This window comes from Sus scrofa, chromosome 10 (genome assembly GCF_054392235.1).
Source record: "Sus scrofa isolate SSC_HxYL_T2T_F1_AM1 chromosome 10, Sscrofa_HxYL_maternal_Yorkshire_Landrace_v2.0, whole genome shotgun sequence".
NCBI lineage: Eukaryota > Metazoa > Chordata > Mammalia > Artiodactyla > Suidae > Sus > Sus scrofa.
The window spans coordinates 5,927,643-5,950,499 of NC_139392.1; the positions used below are offsets into that span (position 1 = coordinate 5,927,643).

Below are 22,857 nucleotides of genomic sequence, written 5' to 3' on the forward strand. Positions count from 1 at the left end.
AAAATTTATTGAGCAACTACATAATACACATGATACTGTGAACTAGAAAAATGGAACATAAGTCTTTCATGTACTGAGAATAAGTTACACAGACACGTGGGGACAACTCATATCTTACAGAAGATCCATTTCTACCTTTCCTTATAACTTTTCATCTGTTACCCTTTAGTGTATGCAGTTGTTACAGTTCCTAACACTCTTCAAACCCCAGATGTTTCTAACTATCACTGTATTATATCATCCTTTATTTGGTTTATTCTGGATAAAGAACTTGAAGCAATACAATCTTTTAAAATCGTTACCTTTTCTTTTCTGAAAGTAAAGCATCTGTTTGGAGAAACTCTATTTCCCTACACTCAGCCAGGAAAAAAACCTCATGGGCACAGAGGTTTTTTTCCCAGAGACAAGCACCTTAATGAACTAATGACAGATATAGCCATGCCTCTGCCTTCTTACGCAGCTATGAGAAAGACTTTTTGTTTTGTTCTTCCCGGGGTTACAATTTGTAAAGCTAGAGTGGATGGAACCTATTTTTCCCCTACATATAAAAAATGTAAGTGAAAACAAATGGAATACAGAAGAGACCCAAGAACAAACCAGAAAAATCAGGTTCTACTGATTCTGGTCAGCTCTGGTATTCGGCTCTGCAAGAAGCTTATGACACACTCAACTTCTCAATTCCGTTAGTGAATCCATGAATTCACATTTTTGGACATTTTTGGTTAGATTTTTGTCATAGAAGATTATTTTATTTTAAAGAATGCTAATGGTGAAAATGCTGCTGACAGTGATCAATGCGATGGCATAAAGTACCTCAGGTTCAGAACAGGATGGTGCAGGAAGGCAGCAAGTCAGAAAAATCCCAATCAAACAATAACAAAATATCTGACTGCTGCAATCTTTGTAGTTTCTTGTTGCTTAGATCACAGACTTCTTGATGATAAAGGCTTTGATGATATCAGAGAATATATCAAAATGTCATGAGGGATTCAACATGAACCCATAAAAAAGACAAACAATTGTACCTGATACCTCTGAATCGAGAGCTATAGCCTGCTCTCCTAAAGAAGACATGTGTGAAGTTAGTGAACCACATGTGTGAGAGAGCATTTCATGTACTTTGTAGAGTTTAAAGTGAAATTCTTTTTCTAAAACTCCAGTCGACGTAAGAAAAGGCAGGGAAGCTCAGGAGTTCCTGCTGTGGTGCAGTGGGTTAGGGATCCAGCACTGTCTCTGAAGCTGTTTTGGTTGCTGCTGGGCATGGTTTAGAGATCATATTCAATCTTGGCCCAGAAACTTCCATATATCCTCTGTGTAGCCAAAGGGGGGGGGGGAAGGCAGGAAAAGCTGGAAAGAGTAGGCAATGCGACTGAGACAATTTGAGCTTAGTTTCCTCAGCCAACATGAAACTTCACTGTAATGAGTAAGCCGCCAACCTCTACTCTGTGTCTATGAGCTCATCTTTGTTTTTTTGACCCTGCCCATGGCATGGGCACGTGGAAGTTCCTGGGCCAGGAAGTGAGCCTGCATCACAGCAGCAACTCGAGCCGCTTCAGTGACAATGCCTGCCTGAGTTCATTTTTTAAAGACTGCACATATGAGTGAGATCAGAGAGTAGAGCAGATGGATTCCACATTCGCAGATTCAATCAGACATTGAAATATTTACAAAAAAATCCAGGAAGTTCCAACAAGCAAAACTTAAATTTACCATACATGGGCAACTATTTCCATAGTGTCTGCATTGTACTAGATATTCTAAGCAATCTAGAGACAATTTAAAGTATATGGCAGGGTATATACAGGTTATATGCAAATACTATACCATTTTATATAAGGAACTTGAGCACTTGCGGAGTTTGGTATCCATGGGGTCCTGAAACCAATCTTCTGTGGCTATGAAGGGATGCCTGTATTTATCTTTCTCTGATGAAATGCGTAAAGGTTATCCAAAGGTACCAGCTTCCATTTCTGAGATAAATGCGTTTTGGGGACGTGACGCACAGCATGCTGACTACGGTTAATGCTATACTGTGTGTGTGGATGTTGCTACAAGAGTATATCCTCGAAGTTCTCGTCACAAGAAAACACAGTGTGTGGCGGTGGATGTTAATTATAACTACTGTGGTCATTATTTCATGTTATATACATATCAAATCATTATTGCTGTATACATAAAACTATACCATATTATACGTTAATCATATATCATTAAAACTGAACAAAAAAAAAAAGGGTAAGCTATTAGCATGCAGCAAAGAGGAGGAAGGAAACTATTCCCATTCATTTAATACGATGACCAAAATGACAGTGGCCAAGATACTGGTCACTTGGCCTCAGGAAGAAAAGTGAGTGGCACACTAGTACCTGTTATATAAAGACAAAAATTTTAAAGACAGATCTTACTTAAAGATGAAGAATCTAAACCTTTGGCTATTAGAAAAACATGTATTAGGAAAAAATTAACCAGAGAACTATTGTAGTATTTTAGGGAGTCACAATCTGTCAAATACTGGCCGGCATGACGGGTGACTGTCTGAAAGCAACACAGACGAAAAAGAGAAGAGATGGAATGAAAGAAAAAGAGTGTGAGTCATCCTCAGAGACCTGGGAACCAGCTCTGCAACTGGAGTCCTATTTAGAGAAACAACAATTCAGCCCTGGCCTTCTCCTTCCCTACCACACTGAGTTCACTTCATAATACTTGAAACAAAATAACCTCATAAATGTTTTTTCAATCAACTATCTAAACTTCTCTTTATGTTTCTTTCTTTTCTCTTTCTTCCTTCTTTCCTTCCCTTGCTTTCTCCCTCATTCCTTTCTCTTTCTTTCCTTCCTTTCTCTCTCTCTTTCTTTCTTTCTTTCCTTTTTCTTTCTCTCTCTCTCTCTCTCCTCTTCTCCTTACTCTGTCTAAATTATCCCTTCCTTTCTTTCCTCCCTTCCTTTCTTCCTTCATTTGTTTGTTCATTCCTTCCTTCCCTCCCTCAAGTCCTCCATCCTTACATGCTTGAAAATTAGAAGATGATTAAGATCTAAACATGAATGAATTATAGAAATTTAAAGATAACCTATTTGATTGACATTGAGCCTAGAAGGAATGCACATAATTTAGAAATTGTTTTCACAAAAATAAATCAATGGGACCTAATCCAACTAACAGGCTTTTGCACATCAAAGGAAACCGTAAAGAAAAAAGAGACAACCTACAGAATGGGAGAACATAGATTCAAACGATGCAACTGACAAGAGCTTAAGCTAAAATACACAAACAACTTCTACAACTCAACAACAACAGCAAAAAAAAAAAAAAAAAAATCCAATTGAAAAATGGGCAAAAGACCTGAATAGACATTTCTACAAAGAAAATATACAGATGGCCAATGAGCACATAAAAAAAAATGCTCAACATCACTGATTATTAGAGAAATGCACATCAAAAATACTATGAGGTATCACCTCACACCAGTCAGAATGGCCATCATTAATAAGTCCACAAATAACAAATGCCGGAGAGGGTGTGGAGAATAGGGAACCCACCTGCACTGTTGGCGGGAGTGTAAATTGGTATAACCACTATGGAACACAGTATGGAGGTACCTCAGAAAACTAAATACAGAACTACCATATGACCCAATAATCCCATTCCTGGGCACATATGCACACAAAAATCTCACTGTAAAAGATATATGCACCTGTATGTTCATTGAAGCACTGTTCACAATAGCCAAGACATGGAAACAACCTAAATGCCCATCAACAGATGAATGGATTCAGAAGATGTGGTATATACACATAATGGAATACTACTCAGCCATAAAAAGAAAAAAATAATGCCATTTGCAGCAACATGGCTAGAACTAGAGACTCTCATACTAAGTGAAGTAAATCAGAAAGAGAAAGACAAATACCATATGATGGAACATATCTGGAATAAATATGCGGCACCAACCTTTCCACAGAAAAGAAAATCATGAACTTGGAGAACAGACTTGTGGTTGCCAAGGGGGCGGAGGTGGGTGTGGGATAGACTGGGAATCTGGGGTTAACTTATGCAAACTATTGTATTTGGAGAGGATAAGCAATGAGATCCTGCTGTATAGCACTGGGAACTATATCTAGTCACTTGTGATAGAGCATGATGAAGGATAATATAAGAAAAAGAATATATATGTATGTGTAATTGGGCCACTTTGCTGTACAGTAGAAAACTGACAGAACAGTGTAAACCAACTATAATGGAAAAAATAAAAATCACTAATAAAAAAATTAAAAATTTCTAAAAAATAAAACAATTCTAGTCAAATCATGAATAGAATTTGAAAAAAAAAAGAAATTGTTTTCATTGCAACCTGAAGTAAAGAGGTTAAAGTGTAAATACATATCTCTAATTGTAATAACTCTGCTTAAACTAAGATAATATTTTTGTAAATTAGAGATTCAGAAGATAATTTAGGTATGTTTAAGTATATAAGATCACTTCCTCCTCTATGGCTTTATTTGGTTATAATTATATTTCATAAATTCGAAATGTGTTAAAATATTATTTATTACATTGTTTTTATTTTATTATCACTTACCAAATAATTTTTTTCTGCCATAACTCGATACTAATAATACATGTAATATATATAAGGCACATGACACTTTTAGAAAAATATTTTAGTGTCTGATTTCTTGAAATTAACCTTCACAATTTTAATACGCATATATAAAATTCTTGTAAAAATACTGAATTATTCTGTTTAAGTTAAGCATCAATTTTGCTTTTACACTTGAATGACTATTTTTATTAATTTTACTTGCCTTAATAATTATGAGTATATGATTTGATTAAAGCTATGAATATTCATTTAAAAGAACAGACAGAAATTAGTTAATAGATTTTTTCTCATTTTATTTGAGGTTACTGAATCTCTAATTTTGATTATATCCCACTTTTTTCCTCTCTGAAATTATAAATAGTTGTTAAATATTAATGTCCTCTTCAATTTATATTTATATTTGTTTCATAAAAAATGATCAAATTCATTTGCAGAGAAACAAACTGAGCTTAAGGCAATAAAGAGCAGAATGAACAATGCAGAGGAATGAATTAGTGACGTGGAAGACACAATAATAGAAATCACCCAATCAGGACAGCAGACAGAAAACCAAATGAAAAAACATGAAAACAATATAAGAAACCTATGGGAGAATATAAAGTGGGCCAATCTACGCATAATAAGAATTCCAGAAGGAGTAGAAAAAGATAAGGTGATGGAAAATATATTTGAAGAAATTAGGGCTGAAAACTTTCCAAAACTAAAGAATACTGATATCAAGATACAGGAAGCACAGAGGGCCCCAAACAAGCTGAACTCAATCAGGCCCACACCAAGACATATTATAATAAAAATGGCAAAAGTTAAACAGAGGATTCTAAAGGAAGCAAGAGAAAAGAAAAGAATTAATTATAAGGGAACCCCCATAAGGCTATCAGCTGGTTTCTCTACAGAAACACTACAGGCTAGAAGGGAGAGGCAAGAAATATTTAAAGTGCTAAAAGGAAAAAATTTGCAACCCAGATACTCTATCCAGCAAGAATATCACTTAAATTAGAAGGGGAAATAAAGAATTTATCCAACAAACAAAAGCTAAAGGAGTACAGGAATACTAAACCCATTCTAAAAGAAATACTGAAAGGCCTTCTCTAAATTAAAAAAAAAAGAGAAGGAGAGAAAAAGAGAAAAAGAAGAATTAGGATGGAGGAAACCACAACTGGAAAGCAATCACTTAAATAAGCCAGCATACAGATCTAAACATGAAGATGTTAAAAAAAAAAAAAAAAAAAGACATCAAAATCATACAATGTGGGGAGGGAAAGTAAGAAAATATAGATTCCTTTTTTTTATTTTAATGATGTGTATGAGCCTATATGACTATCTGGCAAAAGCAAGCAGGTATAGGAAGGGCTTAACGTGCTTAAAAAACAGGGCAACCACAAATCAAAACCAAACATTACATTCACAAAAACTGAAAAGGAAAGTACTGAAGTATAAAATAAATGGAAACCATCCAACCCAAAAAAAGAAAAGAGAAATATAGAATCAACTGTAAAACAAGGTTTAAAATGGCAATAAATATGTATCTGTCAGTAATCACCTTAAATGTCAATGGACTGAATTCTCCAATCAAAAGACAGAGTGGCAGATTGGCTAAAAAAGCAAAAACCTTCAATCTGCTGCCTACAAGAAACTCACCTTAGGACAAAGGACACATACAGATTGAAAGTGAGGGGATGGGAAAAGATATATCATGGCAATGGACAAGTCAGGAAAGCAGGAGTTCCAATAGTCATATTAGACAAAATAAACTTTAAAACTAAGGCCATAAAGAAAGACAAAGAAGGACACTATTTAATGATTAAAGGATCCATTCAAGAAGAGGATATTACAATCGTCAATATATATGCCACTAATACAGGAGCACCCAGATACATACAACAAACACTAACAGACATAAAAGGAGAAATCGATGGGAATACAATCATAGTAGGAGACATTAACACCCTACTCACGACAATGGACAGATCCTCTAGACAGAAAATCAGTAAGGCAACAGAGATCCTAAAGGACACAATAGAATAGTTAGACTTAATTGACATTTTCAAGAAATTACATTCAAAAAAATCAGAATATACATTCTTCTCAAGTGCCCATGGAACATTCTCAAGAATTGATCACATACTGGGACACAAAGCTAACCTCAACAAATTTAAGAAAACAAATTATTTCAGGTATCTTCACTGACCACAATGGCATGAAACTAGAATTCAACCACAGGAAAAGAAATGAGAAAAAACTGACTACATGGAGAATAAACAACATGCTATGAAAAAACCAATGAGTCAGAGGAAATCAAGAAAGAAATTAAAAAACACCTCGAGACAAATGATAATGAAGACACATCCAATTGAAATCTACGGGATGCCGAAAAAGCAGTGCTCAGAGGGACTTTCACAGCAATACAGGCCTTTCTCAAAAAAGAATAAAAATCTCAAATCAACGACTTAACCCACCACCTAAATAAATTAGAAAAAGAGAAACAAGCAAAACCTTACGTCAGCAGAAGGAAGGAAATCATAAAGATCAAAGGGTAAATCAATAAAACAGAGATTCAAAAAACAGTTGAAGAAATCAATAAAACCAAGAGCTGGTTCTTTGAAAAGGTAAACAAAATTGACAAACCTCTGGCTAGACTCACCAGGAAGAGGAGAGAAAAAACCCAAATAAGCAAAATCTGAAATGAAAAAGAAGTCACAATGGATACTACAGAAATACAAAAAACCATAAGAGAACACTATCAACAATTATATGCCAACAAATTTGACAACCTAGAAGTGGACAACTTTCTAGAGACTGACAGCCTGCCAAAGTGAATCAAGAAGAAATAGATCAACTGAACAGACAAGTCATTAGAAATGAAATTGAATATGTCATAAAAACACTCCCTACAAGTAAAAGTCCAGGACCAGATGGCTTCACAGGTGAATTCTACCAAACATACAAAGACGAATAAATCTTCCTTCCCCTTAAACTTTTTCAAAAGGTTAAAGAAGAAGAAACACTCCCAAAGACATGCTATGAGGCCACCATCAACCTATTTCCAAAACCAGACAAAGATTCCACCAAAAAAAAAAAAAAAGCTAAAGGCCAATATCTTTGATGAATATAGACACAAAAATTCTCAACAAAATTTTAGCCATCTGAATCCAACAATATATCAAAAAGATCACAGACCACGACCAGGTGGGATTCATTCCAGGGGCACAAGGATAGTTCAGCATATGCAAAACAATTAATGCCATAGACCACATTCACAAAAGAAAAATAAAAAACCACATGATCATCTCAATAGATGCAGAAAAAGCATTTGACAAAGTCCAACATCCATTCATGATCAAGACCCTTGCCAAAGTGGGTACAGAGGAACATTCCTGAACATAATCAAAGCCATTTATGATAAACCCACAGCAAATATAATCCTCAATGGAGAAAAACTGAAAGCCTTTCCACCAAAATCTGGAACAAGGCATGGATGTCCTCTCTCACCACTGCTATTCAATATAGTACTGGCATCCAAATAGGAAGAAAAGAGGTAAAACTGTCACTGTATGCAGATGACATGGTACTATATATAGAAAACCCTAAGGACTCAACCCCAAAACTACTTGACCTGATCAACAAATTCTGCAACGTAGCAGGATATAAGATTAACATTCAGAAATCAGTCGCATTTCTGTATACTAACAGCGAACTATTAGAAAATAAATACAGAAATACAGTACCTTTTAAAATTGCACCCCCCCAAAATTCAAATACCTGGGAATACACCTGACCAAGGAGGTAAAGGACTTATATGCTGAGAAGTATAAAACATTAATCAAGGAAATTAAAGAAGATGGAAAGAAATGGAAAGATATTCCATGCTCCTGGGTGGGAAAAATTAATACTGTAAAAACTGCCATACTACCCAAAGCAATCTACAGAGTCAATACAATCCCTATCCAATTACCCAGGAAATTTTTCACAGAACTACAACAAAGAATCCAAAAATTTATATGGAACCACAAAAGACCCAGAAATGCCAAAGCAATTCTGAGGAACAAAAACCAAGTAGGAGGCATCACTCTCCCAGACTACAGGCAATATTACAAAGCCACAGTCATCAAGACAGTGTGGTACTGGTACCAAAACAAACAGACAGACCAATGGAACAGAATAGAGAACCCAGAAATAAACCCAGACACCTATGGTCAATTAATCTTTGACAAGGGAGGCAAGAACACAAAATGAGAAAAAGGAAGTCTTTTCAGCAAGTATTGCTTGGAAACCTGGACAGCTGCATGCAAATAAGTGAAACTGGAACACACCCTCACGCCATGCATGAAAATAAACTCAATATGGCTGAAGGACTTAAATATAAGACATCATCAAACTGATGGAAGAGAACATAGGCAAAACATTCTGACATCAACCTTATGAATATTTTCTCAGGTCAGACTCCCAAAGCAACAGAAATAAGAGCAAAAATAAAGCAATGGGACCTAGTCAAACTGACAAGCTTTTGCACAGCAAAGGAAACCAAACAGAAAACAAAAAGACATCTTACACAATGGGAGAAAATAGTTTCCAATGATGCAACTGGCAAGGGCTTAATCTCTAGAATATACAAGCAACTTATACACCTCAACAGCTAAAACGCCAACAACCCAAATGGAAAAATGGGCAAAAGACCTGAATAGACCATTCTCCAAGGAAGATGTACAGATGGCCAGCAAGCACATGAAAAAATGCTCAACATCCCTGAATATTAGAGAAATGCAAATCAAAACTACCACAAGATACCACCTCAAACCAGTCAGAATGGCCATCATTCTTAAGTCCACAAATAACAAGTGCTGCAGTGGGTGTGGGGAAAAGGGAACCTTCCTGCAATGTTGTTTGAGAATGTAAGCTGGTACAACCACTATGGAGAACAGTATGGAGGTACCTTAGAAAACTATACATACAACTACCATATGACCCAGCAATCCCACTCTTGGGCCTATATCTGGACAAACTCTCCTTAAAAAAGACACATGCACCCGCATGTTCATTGCAGCTCTATTTGCAATAGCCAAGACATGGAAACAACCCAAATGTCCATCAACAGATGATTGGATTAGGAAGATGTGGTATATATACACAATGGAATACCACTTAGCCGTAAAAAAGAACAAAATAATGCCATCTGCAGCAACATGGATGGAACTAGAGACTCTCATACTGAGTGAAGTAAGTCAGAAAGAGAAAGACAAATACTATATGATATCACTTATATCTGGAATCTAATAAAAGGCACAAATGAGCCTTTCCACAGAAAAGAAACTCATGGACTTGGAGAATATACTTGTGGTTGCCGAGGGGGAGGGGGCGGGAGTGTGGTGGTTGGGGAGCTTGGGGTTAATAGATACAAACTATTGCTTTTGGAATGGATTAGCACTAAGATCCTGCTGTGTAGTAGCACTGGGAACTATGTCTAGTCACTTATGATGGAACATGATAATGTGCAAAAAAAGAATGTGTACATGTATGTGTAACTGGGTCACCATCTGTACAGTAAAAAAAAAATGTATTGGGGAAATAACTATTAAAAATAATAATAATAAAAATATGATCCATGAGGGGGAAAATGAGAATTGAATACCAAAAAAAAAAAAAAGATCAAAAGTTTCTGGAAATGTGATAGTATATTATTTGAATAAAAATTCCTATTTGTAACATATATATATATAGTAAAATATATTATTCTATGTATTTTACTAAACTTCAATTCAGACTCATTACCAGATTAGAAATTCATTATTATATATGGTTAAAGTAGTTTATGTTCAATTTAGGAAAGCACTGAAAACCATAAATCTGAAAGGATGAGCTGGTCATACCCACTGACTACTGGAGTCAAGATAAACCTAGTTTTCTTTGAAATTGCTTATTAAATCTGGTCGATTTCTAAAAGGTAATTTATTTCCTCATTATAGTTGTGATGAGAGTAGTAGCTACAGAACTGTTTAATTATGAAAAAAATATATGCTGAATAACTGGCTAATTAAAGTCACTAAACTTCTTGATGTTTTTCCTAATTAAGCCTGTGGGAAATGGAGGGGGTATTTCCAATTACCATAAACCATGTAAATACACTGATTGCTGCAATCTGAAGTTTATCCTTACATTTAAAGGCTTGGAAGTCATAATGCACCCTGAGAGAAATGACACAATCTTATAATTTATTTTCATTAAAAAAGCTATTAAATTGCCAACAAAATATGAAATTTTGAACGAAAAAATTAAAGGAAGAAGGAAAGGATAGTTTCAGATCATGAGACCATTAATATAAAAAAATACTCTATCCTTATTTTGTTAACACTCTTTAAATTTGCAATATCTAAAATCAGTATGGTAAGCATTTTTTTCCTATTTCATAGAGGAAGAAACTTATATTCAATTCCTAAAAATAATCAAAATACGCTAAATTTTCCAATGCAGAAAGAAAATAAAATCATGTGCTTAATGAGAATATACATTGATTATGTTTTAGAATTAATTAAAAAGTGACAGGTGAGTTTGGAAATTTTAACAGTTTTTAAAAGTTACTAAAAGTGTGAACATTTTCCATAGTGAAAAGTTTCTTAATGGAAATATATGAGATGATACTTTAAATATTTAATCAATTACTTCATTAATTCATACCTATATAATACTCTGTATATAATAATATCAGAAAGGCTGTCAGCAGAGCAAAATTAGGAGTTCCCACTGTGACACAATGGGACTGGCAGCATCACGGGAGCTGGTCTGGCACAGTGTGTTAAGGATCCGGTGTTACAGCAGCCTCTGCTGAGGTCAGGACTGTGGCTCGGATCTGATCCCTGGCCTGGGAACTCCATAGGCTGCCAGCTGGTCAAAAAAAGAACAGCAAGAAAGAAGTAGAGAACAAAATTAAATTTACAGCAGTAAATGAGAAAAGTATCTTGTCACATTCTCAGCATTCTCTCAGAAAGGAAGTCAAAAGTGGGGTATGCATAGAACTTCACGGTCTGGGGTCAAGCAGTTTAAGACGGGCTTTGCAAGGTGGGGAACTGCTTGGCATTTGGTAAAATAAGTGATGCTATCTGTGACATTATTAGGATGGGCAGATAGAGGAAAGAGTCTTGAAATGAATCCTGATGAAAAAACAGAAGGTGTTTAAGAACTGAACTGTTTGCTATTGTCTTTGAAATTTACAGGTGAGAATTTCCTCAACTAAATAGTCAAGTTATTTACAGGTCGATGGTTTAATCTATCTTGGGCATAGATTTTTTGAAAGAAACAACTAAGTCATGTTGATATGGGTAATCTACAGTCCTATCTTAGTCCTGTCGACAAACCATGGTGATTATCCATACTTACCATATGCCTCGTCTTGTCCTAAATGCTTTATAATTACCTAATCACCATTGCAAACTGAGAGGTTATGTTCTGTTCTTATCCTCATTTTACAGATGAGTAAATTAAGAATCAGAAAGGTAAAACAGGAGTCCCTGTCGTGGTTCAGCAGAAAACGAAACTGCCTAGTAACCACGGGAAGCAGGTTCGATCCATGGTCTTGCTCAGTGGATTAAGGATCCGGCGTTGCCGTGAGCTGTGGTGTGGGTCACAGACTGGACTCGGACCTGGCATTGCTGTGGCTGTGGCGTAGGCTGGTAGCTATAGCTCCGACTGGACCTCTAGCCTGGGAACCTCCATATGCCCTGGGTGTGGCCCTAAAAAGACCAAAAAAAAGGAAGAAGAAGAAGAAAAAAAAAGGTAAAATAACTTGCTCAGGGTCAAACCACTACATTAACGTTTTTTTACATTTATTTGTTGATAGTGTTTATTTTTGAAGTGGAGGAAGGAGGAAGAAATGGGGAGGTGGAAGGAAGGTATTACATTTGTTTTCTGTTAGTTTTAAAGTATATAAAACACTAAAACGAATGAACTGAGACATGGTATTGAGATTTTTTTTCCAATTTTTACCTCAGATATTAGTAAAAATTATAATGATCAAAATTGTTTCTTTTTTATTCCAGATTCAGTAATATGGCTTAAAGAGGACTTTGCTAATATAGAAACCTGTACCCTTTATGGACATTTTATTTTGAAAGTAACTGGAAAAAATATATACGTAAATGATGTTTTTGTTTACTGAATAGCAAAGGGGTTTATTCCTATATATTGGTGTATATGTGAAACATGTTTGATAGGATGTGTTTAAGAACTGGTTTTTGCAACTATGTTGATTATTAGAACTAAGATATAAACCTTATATTCCAAGAACTTAAAAATGGAATAACAATATAATGAATATATCTACATATAATAGCAAAAGATTAATAGGAAATACAACACCATATTGTTGGAAAAGTGCTCAATTACATATAAATTTGAAAATAAAAGAAATATAGTAGAATTTTGCTTTCTAATTACGACGGATATGTTCTTAGAAAAGTCTCCAATGCTTAATTTCTCTGTGTCTAAATGAAATTTATGACAAACATATCTTAGAGCTACAACTCTTTGGTATAATTATATTGAAACAGAATTTTCTGACCATATTAAGAGAAAGAGTTCTTAATCTATACAGAGTAGTAAGGCAATTTCAAGAAAAGCAAAGAGATTGATCAGAAGCAATTAAAAATATCCTGGGGGTTTTCAAGGAGTTACAAGAAATCTAGGTGACTATAGAAAGACTGTGAGCAAGAGAAGAAACTGATCTGTCTAAAGCTAGGTCAAAATAAGCCTGGAAATATGGAGTTTAGACTTACACTGCTTAGAAAGAACTATGAATACGTTTGAGCAAGAGAGTATAATTGTATTAGCCTTTTAGATAGATCTAAATATTAGCAAAATCTGATAGTGTGGAGAATTGATTGTAGCATGGGAAGTTTCATGGAGCTCAATTAGAGAACAATTGAATCATTCTCACGAAGAAAAGTCAGTCTTGAACAAGATTTGAAATCAAACTGAACAGAATTCCAATTATACCTCTGCCACCCAGCAGCTATAAAGGACTTAAATACACCCACACCACCACTGATATAGGACTGCATGAAATAATGCTTGAAAACTCAGCATGCACACACACACATGCTGGATTGAAATGCGATGAGTCAAGTCGGTTCGCAGCTATGGTCACCAGTGATGGCTGTGAGGAAGGAAGGATGGGTGGCTTTGAACACTATAAAGAAAGTCAAATGGGTTAGTAGGTGGGATACCGCAATGTCTTTAGGTTAGGGAGACATAAAAAGGCATAGGTTTGAGAAAAGTGTATGTTGAATCAGATGAGTTAGCAGGAAAGCTCTGTACCCTCATGGTGGGCCAAGAACCCCACGACGGAACAGCAGTGAGGAAAAGGCCAAGGCAATGGCGCAGATACGGGACGAGTAGGAAGCAGCATGTTAATTACAGGAAAATGGTGTTCCAAGTTCTAGAAGAGAGAAGGCAGGTGCTCAAAGAGCTTTAACTAGTAGCTGCTTTTAAAAATGCATTTGTAATAATACTGAAGTAAAGTGGGTAAATGAATCAAGCAGAAAATTTGTCAATAATCAATTCGACACACCTAAATAGAAAAATACAAGACTATATTCATAGCATGTTATTTTCACTAATGGTAAGGCAACAATTGCTAAATTTTATTCTATTTGTGGTGTACTTATTACTCATTTATGATAAAATGTTTCTTGATAGGTAAATTAGTACATATTTAATGAAAATAAATCATAAGTAAAATAATTTTAGTGATATGAAATTTAATCCAATTAATCAATCCAGTGAGTAGGTATTATAATAGGACCTAAATTATGATTTAAAATAATCTAAGAGACAAACAATGAAAAACAAAAACAAAAACATGGCTCTATTGACAAAGAGCTCACAGTAAGACAATGGAAGTAAACTAACTGTTGAAACTAAGGCACTCATTGATTACTCAATTAGGTCTAATCATAGACATAGATACTTACTCAAATATAAAAGTGATCTGTTCTTTACTCAACATTTTAAAGACTGAAGCAAATTGGAATAAGGGGTAAGACACTGGCATTCATGATTTTTTTGCTTCTAAAATGTTTAAACAGGAAGAGACTTTGGTAATTTCTACATCACTGAAATACTAGGGATTGCAAAATATTTCCATAAACACTGTTTAAAAAGCAGAATCCACAAGTCCTAATGCAGTTTTGTGGTATAAAAGGTATTTCGAAGGCAATTAGTAATATGCAGAGTAAAAAGAAAATTGGAACTTAAATACTACTTCACATTTTGCACATCTAAAATATATGAATAGCCAATATTTCCACTCATTAACTTCATTTATAGAAATCACTAGCATTCTAGAGATTGCATTTGTGCTACAAAGAATGTGTTCCTTGTTTTGTTCAGTATATGTCAAGACAATATTTCAGCTCAGCTTATCGTTTTATCACTTTATTAACATGCTCTTATTACTGTTTGCTAAAGTTTCACTTTTTAAATATTATATTGCATCAGAACTCCAATTCATAAAAATAAACCTATGGTTCATAAATGGTGTATTAAGGTATCACAGCTGTGATGAACATGAAAACATAGCCACTATAGTGTAGAACTTAACGGTAAAGGTAAACTGTGAAGAGAACATTTCACAAGGAAAGGGTACACTGAGTCACCTTGTATTTGTCTTCTGACAGGTCCCCTCTATTTTCTTGCCCCTCTTGCAGGAGCCCACTCAGAACATACCCATTCTCATGCCTGCCTCATTTTTGGCTATGGAACGAGACATGTATGGCATATGTGGAGACCTGAGTCCTTACAAGTAGTTACTGATCCTAATATAACCCCCATAAACCACCCCAGTACCCTTTAAAACCTGAGCAATAGTAATTATTAATAAATTTTATTAAATTTGGTATATATTAATGTATTTAAACAAAATATATTTATAATGGTATTAATAATTATTAATAGTGATACTATTGTTATTACGTCTATGGATTATTTAAGGCGTCCTTGACAAGGCGGCTTCTTATTCCCCCAGCCAGGGTCTGGAGCCCACATTTTACTTAGAAGCAGGGAAACTAATGGAAGGCATTGCTAACTGGCCCAAGGTTTGCAGGCTGTGAATAAAACTGTAAAACCCAGATTCCTCTGAGTCCCAAAACTCAATACCATCCCAACTTCCCTAGCCTCCAGGGCCACTCATTTTGCCATACCGCTTCACCCTAACTTCCAATACCCATCCTCCTTTACATGGAAAATCAAGAGTATACTGGGAGAATCATGCCCCAGGGGGTTGCAGGAAGACCCAACTGATTTTGCTGGAATAGTAAATGCATATTGAAGGGATCTGGTTCTCTCTCACAACTCAACCATTACATAATATGTGGATGGCTTCCGTCTTTGTTCTACAGCATCCAACAAGGCCCTCAGTACTTATACAAGGTATCAAGAGATACCATCCTCAGTCACTGAGAATGACAGAGTTAATGGACTATTAAAAGTAAAGATTGCTAAACTGATAAGAGAATTTTCATGGCCTTCGATTTTACCCTTAGGCAGATTGCCTTCCAGTCCTCTTCTACTAGGTCACACCAGTCGTCCCCGTATAAAATAGTAAGTTGATGTATGAAAAGTCTCTACCCTGCCTGGACTCCTGAATTCTAACAATTAAGTAATACACTGTGAAATACTTCAAGGGGTTTATTAATTATCTTCACACTTGTCATCAGCGGGCTGAGGCTCCCTTACCCTAGTCCTTTTATTCACAACACGCTCCAATCTACCAATTATGAATCTCTGGAGGGGAATCACCAGAAAACTCCTTTAAATCATCCTCCGTACCACTGACATTTCTGCCAGACTCCAGGAGGGCCAACCCAAACTCATGTCTCTCAACCAACACTTTCAAAAGCTACTCTGAATTGTGGTGACCTCAGTGGAATACTTTAAACCATGGTATTCTCTTGAGATCCCTCAGAAGAATATGGCAACACAGGGTAGGCAGTTTTCTGAAGAACTCTGGGCCATCAGACGATGATGTGAGTTATTTAGCTCCCCCTAGGGAACATGTTGGAACAAGGTCCCCTAGGACACATTGTTTACTTCTTATCTTCACCATTTTTGTTGTCCTCCTTTGTTGTATCCTCCTCCTTCTCCTTTAACTTCACCTTGGCTTTCTACATAATTTTCCAATTCCACTGCAAATTCAACTTTGATAATGAGCCTTCCTCCTCTTATCTCCTTCTCCCCTTCACCCCAAATCTTCCCTCATTAAAATTCTCACCATCCTTGCAAGGAAACTATGGCGTTCCTTCACTCACCTCAACAGTACAACTAGTCTTGATTGCCAGTTATACATACTTTTTCCTTCAGATGCCTCCAGATTCCCCACAATTTTGTACCTATTTCAGGTCTAAGGACATTTACACTATCACTCAAGGGACCTTTAGGGTATCTCTCTAGATTTCAAAATTAAGTTTCTTCAATTTCAATGGGATTCCAAAAGGGTGACCTATGCTTTCATTCTAATAGTACTAGGGTCCTTTCATGGGCCTAAGTATTTGATATTATATAAATTCTGCTACCAATAATGATGACTATTAATGAAGATTTCTATTACGGAAGGCAAGAGTATACATTCCTTGCCTTATTATAAATGTTCTGAGAGACCTAGGTGATCCTAAGTATAATTTTAACTGGTATGCTTGGGCTTGATCTTCTTTTAAACAAAAACCCAAGAACTTTCCACCCCCCAATTTAATGGGACAACATTGTCATCGAAAGGGCCAATATAAAGCCCAACATACAAATCCATGGGACAGGTATTTCTGTCATACCAAGACGGCTCTTAGACACACTTTATTTAGGATAACCATGCCTACTGGTATGTGCACGCTAATTGTTAACAAGGTAACTATATTAGTTCTTATTAAATCTTCCACCAGACTATCTTTTCTCATCTTAATACCTGTTACCTTGATTTGACTTTTTGAGGTACTAGATGATCCAAAAGGTATACAAAAATATATCACACCTGTAGATGTAAGTGTAAAATCTTAGTCTCAGAAAGAGGTTGTGACTTTCCTTTTTCACCAAATTCTCCAATTGATTTTGAGTATTTTGTCAATTCTAATGTTGGGAACTTACTCATATTTCAATAGTCTTTCCTAATAAAATCTCTCAAACTAAGTTTGAATTAGTTCTTCTTTGATCATGTCTATAGCATAGTTTCTTTTTTTACTTTTTTTATTACTCAAATGAATTTATCACATCTGTAGATGTATAATGATCATAACAATCTGATTTCACAGGATTTCCATCCCACAGCCCAAGCACATCCCCCTACCCACCAAACTGGCACCCCCAGAGACCATATGTTTTTCAATGTCTGTGAGTCAGCATCTGTTCTGCAAAGAAGTTCAGTCTGTCCTGTTTTCAGATTCCACATGTCAGTGAAAGCATTTGATGTTGGTGTCTCATTGCATGGCTGACTTCACTTAGCATGATAGTTTCTAGGTCCATCCATGTTGCTAAAAATGCTGGTATTTCATTCTTTTTAATGGCTGAGTAATATTCCATTGTGTATATGTACCACACCTTCTGGATCCACTCCTCTCTCGATGGACATTTAGGTTGTTTCCATGTTTTGGCTATTGTAAATGGTGCTGTAATGAACACTGGAGTACACGTGTCTTTGCGAGTTGTGGTTTTCTCTGGATAGATGCCCAGGAGTGGGATTGCTGGATCAGCTGGTAATTCTATATTTAGTTTTCTGAGGAATCTCCATACTGCTTTCCACAGTGGTTGAACCCATTTACAATCCCACCAACAGTGTAATAGGGTTCCTTTTTCTCCACACCCTCTCCAGCACTTATTGTTTGTACACTTTTGGATGATGGCTTTTCTGGCTGATATAAGGTGGTAACTCACAGTGGTTTTGATTTGCACATCTCTAATAATGAGTGATGTTGAACATCTTTTCATGTGTTTCTGGGCCATCTGTATGTCTTCTTTGGAGAACTGTCTGTTTAGATCTTGTGCCCATTTTTAGATGGGGTTGTTTGTATTATTGGTATGGAGCTGCAGAAGGTGTTTATAAATTTTGGAGATTAATCCCTTGTCAGTTGATTCACTTGCAATGATTTTCTCCCATTCTGTGGGTTGTCTTTTCGTTTTGTTTAGAGTTGCCTTTGCTTTGCAGAAACTTTTAAGTTTGATTAGGTCCCATTTGTTTATTTTTGTTTTTATTGTCAATAGTCTAAGGGGTGGATCTGAGAAGATGTTGCTGTCATTTATGTCAGAGAGTGTTTGGCCTATGTTTTCCTCTGGGAGTTTGATAGTGTCTGGTCTCATATATAGGTCTTTAATCCATTTGGAGTTTATTTTTGTGAATGGTGTTAGGGAGTGTTCTCATCTCATTCTCTTCCATGTGGCTGTCCAGTTTTCCCAACACCACTTATTGAACAAGCTGTCCTTTCTCCAATGTATATTCTTGCCTCCTTTGTCATAGATTAGTAGGCTGTAGGTGCATGGGTTTACTTCTGGGCTTTCTATCCTGTTCCACTGATCTATAGTTCTGCCTTTGTGCCAGTACCATGCAGTTTTGATGACTGTTGCTTTGTAGTATAGTTTGAGTCCGGGAACCTGATTCCTCCAGCTCCATTTTTCCTTTTCATGATGTCTTTGGCTATTCTGGGTCTTTTGTGCTTCCAAACAAACTTTAAAATATTTTGTTCAAGTTCTGTGAAAAATGTCTTTGGTAATTTGATAGGGATTGCATTGAATCTGTAGATTGCCTTAGGTAGTATAGTCATTTCAATAATATTAACTATTCCAATCCAGGAGCGTGGTATATCTTTCCATCTATTTGTGTCATCTTTGATTTCTTTCATCAGTGTCTTATAGTTTTCAGAGTACAGGTCTTTTGTCACTTTAGGTAGGTTTACTCCTAGGTATTTTATTCTTTTGGATGGGACTGCTTCCCTAATTTCTTTTGCTGCTCTTTCATTGTTAGTGTACAGAAATGCCATTGATTTCTGTGTATTAATTTGGTATCCTATGACTTTGCCAAATTCGTGGATGAGCTCTAACAGTTTTCTGGTAGAGTCTTTAGGTTTCTCTAGTTATAGTGTCATGTCACCTGCAAATAGGGATAGTTTTACTTCTTCCTTTCCAATTTTGATTCTTATTTCTTTTACGTCCCTGATTGCTATGGCTAGGACTTCCAGAACCTTGTTGAAGAGCAGTGGCGAGAGTGGACATCCTTGTCTTGTTCCTGATCTCAGCGGGAATTCTTTCAGCTTTTCTCCATTTGAGAATGATGTTTGCTGTCAGTTTGTCATGTATGGCCTTTATCATGTTGAGGTAGGTTCCCGTTATACCCACTTTCTGAAGGGTTTTTATCAGAAATGGGTGTTGGATTTTGTCAAAGGCTTTTTCAGCATCTATTGAGAGGATTATATGGTTTTCATCCTTCAGTTTGCTAATGTGGTGTATCACACTGATGGATTTGCGGATATTGAAGAACCCTTGCATCCCTGGGATAAATCCCACTGGATCATGATGTACAATCCCTTTAATGTATTTTTGGATGCGGTTTGCTAGTATTTTGTGGAGGATTTTTGCATCAATGTTCATCAGTGAAATTGGCCTGTAGTTTTCTTTTTGTGTGGTATCTTTGTCTAGTTTTGGTATCAGGGTGATGGTGGCCTCATAGAATGAGTTTGGGAGTATCCCTCTGCAATTTTTTGGAATAGTTTCAGAAGGAGAGGTGTTAGCTCTTCTCTAAATGTTTGATAGAATTCACTTCTGAAGCCATCTGGTCCTGGACTTTTGTTTGTTGGAAGTTTTTTAATCACAGTTTCAATTTCAGTTCTTGTGATGGGTCCACTCATCTTTTCTATTTCATCTTGGTTTAGTCTTGGAAGATTGTACTTTTCTAAGAATTTGTCCATTTCTTCTAGCTTTTCCATTTTATGGGCATATAGTTGCATATAGTAGTCTCTTATGATCCTTTGTGTTTCTGTGATGTCCGTTGTTACTTTCTCCTTTTTCATTTCTAATTTTATGGATTTGAGTCCTCTCTCTTTTTTTCTTGATAAGTCTGGCTAGGGGTTTATCAATTTTGTTGATCTTTTTAAAGAACCAGCTTTTCGTTTCATTGATCTTTTCTATGGTTTTCTTTGTTTCTATTTCATTGATTTCTGCTCTGATCTTTTTGATTTCTTTCCTTCTTCTAATTTTAGGTCTTGTCTGTTCTTCTCTCTTGAGCTGCTTTAGATGTAAAGTTAGCTTGTTTATTTGGGCTTTTTCTTGTTTCCTGAGGTGGGCTTGTATTGCTCTAAACTTTCCTCTTAGAATGGCTTTTGTTGCATCCCATAGGTTTTGGAGTGTTGTATCTTAATTGTCATTTGCTGCTAGGTATTTTTTAATTTCCTCTTTGATTTCTTCAGTGATCCATTGGTTGTTTAGTAGCATGTTGTTTAGTCTCCATGTGTTTGTGTTTTTTGCAGTTTTTTTCTTGTTGTTGGTTTCCAGTCATATAGTGTTGTGGTCGGAAAAGATGCTCGATATGATTTCAACTTTCTTAAAGTTACCAAGGTTGGATTTATAGCCCAGGATATGATCAACCTTAGAGAATGTTCCATGTGCACTTGAGAAGAATGTGTATTCTGTTGCTTTGGGATGGAATGTCCTATAAGTATCTATTAAGTCCATCTGGATTAATGCATCATTCAGGGCCTGTGTTTCCTTACTGATTTTCAGTCTGGATGATCTATCCACTGCTGTAAGTGGGGTGTTAAAGTCCCCCACTATGATTGTGTTATTGTCAATTTTTCCTTTTAAGGTTGTTAGCAATTGCCTTATATATGGTGGTGAACCTGTGTTGGGTGCATAGATATTTAAAATTGTTATATCATCTTCTTGGACTGATCCTTTGATCAGTATGTAATGTCCTTTCTTGTCTCTTAAAATATTCTTCATTTTAAAGTCTATTTTGTCTGATATGAGATTGCTACTCCAGCTTTCTTTTGATCCCCGTTTGTGTGAAATATTTTCTTCCATCCTCTCACTTTCAATTTGTATGTGTCCCTAGAAGTGAAGTGGGTCTCTTGAATACAGCATATATGTGGGTCTTGTTTTTGTATCCATTCAGCAAGTCTATGTCTTTTGGTTAGGGCGTTTAGTCCATTAACATTTAAGGTAATTATTGATATGTATGTTCTTATTGCCATTTTATTAATTGCTTTGGATTTGTTTTTGCTGCTCTTTTTCCTTTCCTTCTTCTCTAATTCTTTTCTGCCTATAGAAGTTCCTTTAGTATTTGTTGTAAGGCTGGTTTAGTGTTACTGAATTCTCTCAGCTTTTGCTTATCTGTAAAGTTTTTGATTTCTCCTTCAAATCTAAATGACAGCCTTGCTAGGTAGAGTAATCTTGGTTGGGGTTTTTTTCCTTTCATCACATTAAGTATAGCATGCCACTCCCTTCTGGCCTGCAGAGTTTCTGCTGAAAAATCTGCTGATAACCTTTTGGGGTTCTCTTGTATGTTACTTGTTTCTTTTCCCTAGCTGCTTTCAAGATTTTTGCTTTGTCTTTAATCTTCGTTAGTTTGGTTAATATGTGTCTCGGTGTATTCCTCCTTGAGCTTATTTTATATGGTACTTGTTGTGCTTCCTGGATTTGAGTAAGTGATTCCTTCCCCATCTTAGGGAAGTTTTAGGCTATTATCTCTTGGAATATTTTTTCTGTCTCCTTCTCTCTCTCTTCTCCTTCTGGCACCCCTATAACATGGATTTTGGTGCATTTCACTTTGTCCCAGAGTTCTCTGAGACTCTCCATTTCTTTTCAATCTTTTTTCTCTTTTCTGTTCTGCATCCGTAATTTCCACTAATCTGTCCTCCACCTCGCTTATTCGTTCTTCTGCCTCCTGTATTCTGCTGTTAGCTGCTTCTAGTGAATTTTTTATTTCAATTATTGTATTTTGCATTTCTTCTAGTTTAAGTTTTATATCTTGTATCTCTTTGCTCAGTGTTTCCTGTAAGATATCCATCTTTGCCTCCAGTTTATTTCCAATGTCTTGCATCATCTTCAGCATCAACAGTCTAAAGTCTTTTTCCTGGAGGCTGAGAATCTCCTCCTTGTTTAGCTGGTTTTCTGGGGTTTTTCCTTTCTCCCTCATCTGAGTTATAGTTCTCTGTCTTTTCATTTTTATAGGTTTTTGGTGTGGTAACCTTTTTACAGAGAGTAGAATTTTAGCCTCTCTTACTTATGTTGTCTTTCCCCCT

At 36.0% G+C, this 22,857-nt stretch overlaps 1 long non-coding RNA gene across 5 annotated transcripts in view; it reads right to left on the bottom strand.

The window, feature by feature from the left end:
* Positions 1-22,857, bottom strand: part of LOC110255624 (uncharacterized) — a 197,836-nt gene that overhangs the window by 100,137 nt on the left and 74,842 nt on the right. The gene's annotated exons all lie outside the window — the stretch shown is intronic.